The following is a 5,900-nucleotide window of genomic DNA, read 5'->3' on the forward strand; positions in this document are numbered from 1 at the left end:
CCAAATATGTAGAATACTCTCCAGTAATAAATCTAACTCAATATTTTAAGAACTTGTCTTTTGTTTGTTCTCGATTTTTCCTTGTTATGGTTTGCTGATGCAAAAGTATGGGCAGTTTCATGTACTTTTTAAGTTCTCTGCAAGAGTCACATGGCTTGATTGGACTCTTAAGTTCAGAAACATTCTTGTTCTCTTTTGGCTTTTCGACAGAGCTGCTGCTGTAAATTGATACCATATTTATGTTATCTTTTATAGGTATTGTTTCAAACCAGAGAAGCTTATTTCAAAGCTATTGGCTACAAGGAATATATGGTAAGATCGAAAACACTGATAGTTATGTAGAGAGATTGAGTTCGATAATGAGACTCTATGGAGCTTTAGTACAGGTTTGGGTGCTCTGTGACTACTTGAGCTTTTAACCATAATTACCCAATGCATTTTAATGGTACGAGACAAGATGGGTTCTGATATTCTTGTTTTGGCAGACTGAAATTGGTGGCTTTCAGAATCTCCATGGACTTAAAGAAGGTTGGGCATGGCTTGCACGGTTTCTAAATTCTCTCCCGGCTAATCTTTATACAGCAGTTGCACTACAACATTTTCTTGAAGTAAGCTGGCATTTGCCTTTTCACATATATTTTTCAATATTTTATGCATAATGATATGTAGTCATTTAAGAACGTCTAGATGTCAGGATACGCTCTTTACCGAAGATACAGAAATCAGTTGAGAAGTTGCTGAGGATCATTGCTCGTGACTTCCTCAAAGCACTAAAAGAGGGTAATTCAGATTCAGTAAATGCAAAGCTGATCAAGGTGAAAACATCCATCATTAATTACGTAGAGTCAAGCCGGTTCAAGAAGGAACCAGAAGGGTTGCAGCTGAGAGGCCACTTGGATTCGAATGATTTTTTTTGATGTTCAGCCATTATTTCGAAATCTATTGATGTGCAGTTAATCTGATCGATCATGTGTATCAATTAGTGTTAATCGGCAACTAGAACACAAAGGTTGAATGTTGGGAAATGTTACTCATCCATCAATCATGGTTCCCAATTAGTATTGCTGGACTAATAGAATCCGAAGGCTTTCAGAAATGTTGCCTGATTTGGCTTCATCCGCTTGAATAGTGAAGATCCTCCCAAAGTTTTTAGAAATTGAAGAAACAAGTACACTTAAGAGTGTTGAAAAATCGACAACAAACAACTACTCGGATAGCTGTCCATATGTCCGACAAGTGTTAACCATTGCCCTTGGCAGCTTCCTAGGATTATGGTCATAACCAAAATTTTACTTGTATTTTTTGATCATCTATAATAGAAAAAGAAAGAACGAAACAGTATTACGTGTTATTAATAGAAGTGGCATACTAATTGACCATAGATCAATTCTACTTTTGATTTGGGAGTGTTGATCACACCTCTAATTCTGAACATATTGTTCATACCAAGTGACAACAATATATTTTGATCGTAATCTTGTGGTCAAATAGTGTAACATGGTTTAAGCAATCACCTCCGGAATTGGTGTCACAACTATGCTCTAAAGATTATTTTTTAAACATTTAAATTAACTAAAAATTTTTAATAGGAAATCATTTGATCTGTTTATGTAAATTGATGTTGTTTACCTATTCATAAATAAGAGTAGATAGCATTGTGGAAAATCGTGTCATAATTGAAAAGGACAAGTTGATTGATAAAATAATTTTTTGACGATCGAAGAAGTGAGCTATACGATTACCCAAGGAAAAGTTGAAACGAGATTTTATATGTTTTTTTTCCAAAAAAAAAAAATGTTATTAGATATTTTACTTAGTCACCTATGGCTACTAATAATCCACTCCCGTTCATTATTTTAATAACAATATGTTATCAAAAATATTAATTTCAATAAATTTTCTCTTCCACGGGTTTCTCTGATTTCGTAACGCTGGACACTATATACGCATAGGGAAAAAAATATTGGAAGAAGGTTTCAATAAGAATGGAAAAGGTAATTTCTTAAATACAATACTCTAATAAAATATAATAATTTTAATTTTACAATATGTATGTGCGTGTGATTATTCTCACATATGTATGTTTCCCAAAATAATAGTGATTGATCACAAAAATGACATGTAAATAAATATTAGATTTAAAACTTAAAGGTTAGGTAGATGTACCACACAACCAATTACAGAATCAACGTATAAAAAATAATTTACAGAACTAAATTACGTGCAAGAAAAATAAGGAATTTGTTTTCCGAAAAAATGATATGATCAAGATGGACTAACGCAACCTCTACGCTTGATTGCGATGATACGTGGATGATGATCCATGGAGGTTCCTTTCAGGAAAATGGAAACTTTCACGCTCAAATTTCAACGTCTTCATAAGGAGGCAAGCAAACGGCCAGATATCTGTAATACAGCAATTCTACTCGAGGAAAATATAAGCACCAGAGCATCTACACGCACGAAAGATATCACATCAAATACCAGTCTTTTAAGTAGCAAAAAGTAAATAATATCCCTTCCTGTTCTCTGTGTGCGTGCGCAGGGAAGTGAGTGGATCTCAATTTTTTTAAAAGCAACCATATTGTTTGTTACTTGGAGAAGAGAACCGAGAAGAGCCTGAGACACTTTGCCTCCAGGGAAGGGGGCCAAAAGTCCTCCACATGCTTGATGGCAATACAACCTAGAGCCTTGTGTGAACAAATGGCAGCCACCTCTTTGCACCCAAAAATTTCCCATTGCACCAGGGTAAGACTTAAGCTTCATTCCTGCATCCATCATTAGTAAAAGAAGTATTAATCTAGAAATCGTAAAAATTTTCACCCAATGCTCCGTGATAGAGAGCAAAATTTGGAAAACTTCTTAAAAATATCTATACAAGTAAATTGATATTTTCTTCTGGCCCTTTAGCCTGATTTGGATCTGACCAAAAGAGTTGGAACCAAGCTGTCCCGTCACTCCACTCAAGAAAGCAATTTTTCTCTCACAAACTCAACAGTTTAGCTTATCTACAGCATCTTTCATCTCAGTTCGGTGAATCTGCATGAGAGAATCCGACTGTAAACTCAAACGTTGTACCTGCTTCACAGTCATCACATGCCAAGGAAAGCTTATTTTCCTTTACGAGACCCCCAATAATCAATTTGAAAGTCACATCATCTGGATAAACACCTATAGTTTGCATCTCTTCATATAGATTCAAGGCTTCACTAACTTTAAAATATTTACAATATCCATTGATGAGAGCATTATAGGACACAACATCAGGGTAAACTCCCTGTTCTAGCATATCATGGAAAGTACTGTGAGCCATTCCTATTCTACCTGTCTTACATAGATGGTCAATAATAATGGTATATAATGCACGACTTGGAATTAGACCCATCTTTGTCATCTGCTCAACAAGGTCCCTGGCTGCACTTGAGTTGCCTTCTCTCAGAAAGGCATCTATGAGAATACTAAATGTATCCACATCTGGAAAGATTCCCTTCCTCCCCATCTCCCACAAGAGTTTATAAGCTCTGCTGGTACGACCAACTTTGCAAAGTGCATGTATCACTGTGTTGTAAGATACAACATCTACAACTCCTTTGCCCTCCATCTTATTTACTACTATCAACATGTATGCCTTATCTATCATGCTGGCTTTGCAGAGACCTTTTAGGAGCGCATTGTAGCTGTAACTGTGAGGTTTCATCCCGCCCTTCTCCATCTTCTCCATTAATTTTTCTGCCGCATCTAACATTAAGTGACCACAACAATAATTTAACAACACATTATGAGTGATTAAATCAGGCTCACACCCATTCCTCTTCATATAAGTCTTAATAGCAAGCGCCTTGTCAATCCTACCAACCTGACAAAACCCGTGTATAAGCACATTATAGATTACCGTCTCAAACCTAAGTTTTCCCCTCATATTCCCCACTGTGAGTTCATAAGCCAAATCAACCTGTCCACTCTCACTTAATCCCGCACAAGTGCCCTGCATGCCTTGTTATCCGGTTCCAGCCCTTTCTTGATCATCATTTTCCACATTTCTCCGGCCTCCTCGTATCGTTTGACTCTACACAATCCACTAATTATAATAGTATAGCTTACTTTATCAGGTTCTCGCCCCTTCTCTCCCATTATTCTCAACACCTTCAAAGCATCATCCACTATATTCTCACTACACAAAAGATTCAAATAAATGTTATAAGCCCAAATATCAGCAACGATACCAATGGTATCCATATCATGAAAAAGCCTGTAAATAAGCTCAAAGTTCTTAACTTAACACAACCCGGAAATAAATCTTGAATAAGTAAAGGAATTCAAAGAGAACCCTTTCGGATTCATGGAGTTATAATAATATTCAGCCAATTCGAAACGCTTGTTTTTCACCAAAACTCCGAGAAATCGATTGTAATCTATCGGAAAAATTCTGCAATCCGAGGAGGACATTTCGTCGAACACCTGAACTGCCTGATCAATTAGTCCGGATCTGACAAAGATAGAAATGCAAGAACGGTATATATGGCGCTGTGCGCCAAGAGTTCTATACATTATCAACGTGGGTTTCTCAGAAACTTAGGCATTTGAGCTCCGCTGGAGAAACGGGAGTTGAAAAATATCCTTACTACTTGGTGCTCAATTTCAATACAATAAAAGAACACTTATGCGCAGGTGCTACTTCCGCCGGGATCGGCATTTGAGTTTTTGCTCCACCTCTTTGCGGCGGAGAACGAAAGAGAAGGCGGGGAGTCGGGGGCCCAAAATCCAAGTCCGAGCTCTGGATTTGAAAAATAAAGAGAATGGGCCGGGCCTTGCAAGAAGCGGCCATCTCACTTTCTGTTTGGCGGCTCTTCTCCATCTTCGACCCTTAGACAAGAAAACACTCTTTTTCCTTTTCTTCTTCTTCTTTAAAAATTATTATTATTAATTTTTATTTTTATTTTTGTTCGTAACCATCATACCACCATGGGATGCTGTGTTAGAGATTTTTCTCAAAATCGTGTTTCTACGTGTATATAAACATGATATATAATATACAGAAGCTTAAATCGAGTATTACCTCCGACCATTGAAAATTTTGATTTCTCTGCTTTTCTTCTCGGTTGAAGCCTTCTAAGCACTCCACCCTCTCAATAGATGATGTATATTTCTTTATGAGGTGTGTATGCTTAGGGACCTCAATCATCTCTATTTATATGCATCTCATACCATCAACGAGAAAAATAGGGAGTCTGAATATTAGAAGAAGAAACGTGTACGTATCTCAATTTCTGAAGTTGAGCACGTTTGTCAAAAGTTTTCGTCAAAAGTTGTAGGCAATGGCCGTCGCCATTTCCTACACGTCTGTTCTTCTTCCTTTCTAATATGTGTCATATTTTTCTTACATTCTCCCACTTGACACATATATCTCATTTACCATAGGAGAGAACAAAATACATGAGTTATTTTTAGCCATAAAAACAGCAGCTGAATTGTCACAATATATTCTTAATGGCCTAGATATAGAATCCATAATTCTAAGCCCTGAAACGAAACTCTTCAACCATACACCATGTGAGGTTGCCTCAAAACAAGCTACGAACTCTGCTTCCATAGTGGAAGTAGCAATCAATGTCTGCTTTGCACTTCTCCAAGATACAGCTCCACCAGCTAGCATGAAAATATATCCTGAAGTGGATTTCTTGAATCAATGCAGCTAGCGTAGTCTGAATCAGAGTAGCCAATTACTTCCAAATTCTAAGTTCGTCTGAACATAAGCATATAATCTTTGGTCCCTTGAAGGTACCTCATTATTTTCTTTGCAGCTTTCCAATGGTCTAAACCTGGATTACTCTGATATCTTCCCAACATCCCAACAACAAATGCAATGTCAGGTCTAGTGCAAACCTGAGCATACATCAAGC

The 5,900-nt window shown here is 37.1% G+C and overlaps 1 long non-coding RNA gene and 1 pseudogene across 1 annotated transcript; one reads left to right on the plus strand and one right to left on the minus strand.

Annotated features, from left to right (window-relative positions):
* Window positions 1–359: 359 nt before the first annotated feature.
* Window positions 360–728, plus strand: LOC140821137 (uncharacterized). Its single transcript, XR_012115649.1, has 3 exons — window positions 360–386; window positions 486–608; window positions 688–728. It is a non-coding gene; the product is annotated as an uncharacterized lncRNA (long non-coding RNA).
* Window positions 729–3,097: 2,369 nt separating this feature from the next.
* LOC140821143 (uncharacterized) lies at window positions 3,098–4,796 on the minus strand (annotated as a pseudogene).
* Window positions 4,797–5,900: the final 1,104 nt, after the last annotated feature.

This window comes from Primulina eburnea, unplaced genomic scaffold (genome assembly GCF_022965805.1).
Source record: "Primulina eburnea isolate SZY01 unplaced genomic scaffold, ASM2296580v1 ctg439, whole genome shotgun sequence".
Lineage (NCBI taxonomy): Eukaryota > Viridiplantae > Streptophyta > Magnoliopsida > Lamiales > Gesneriaceae > Primulina > Primulina eburnea.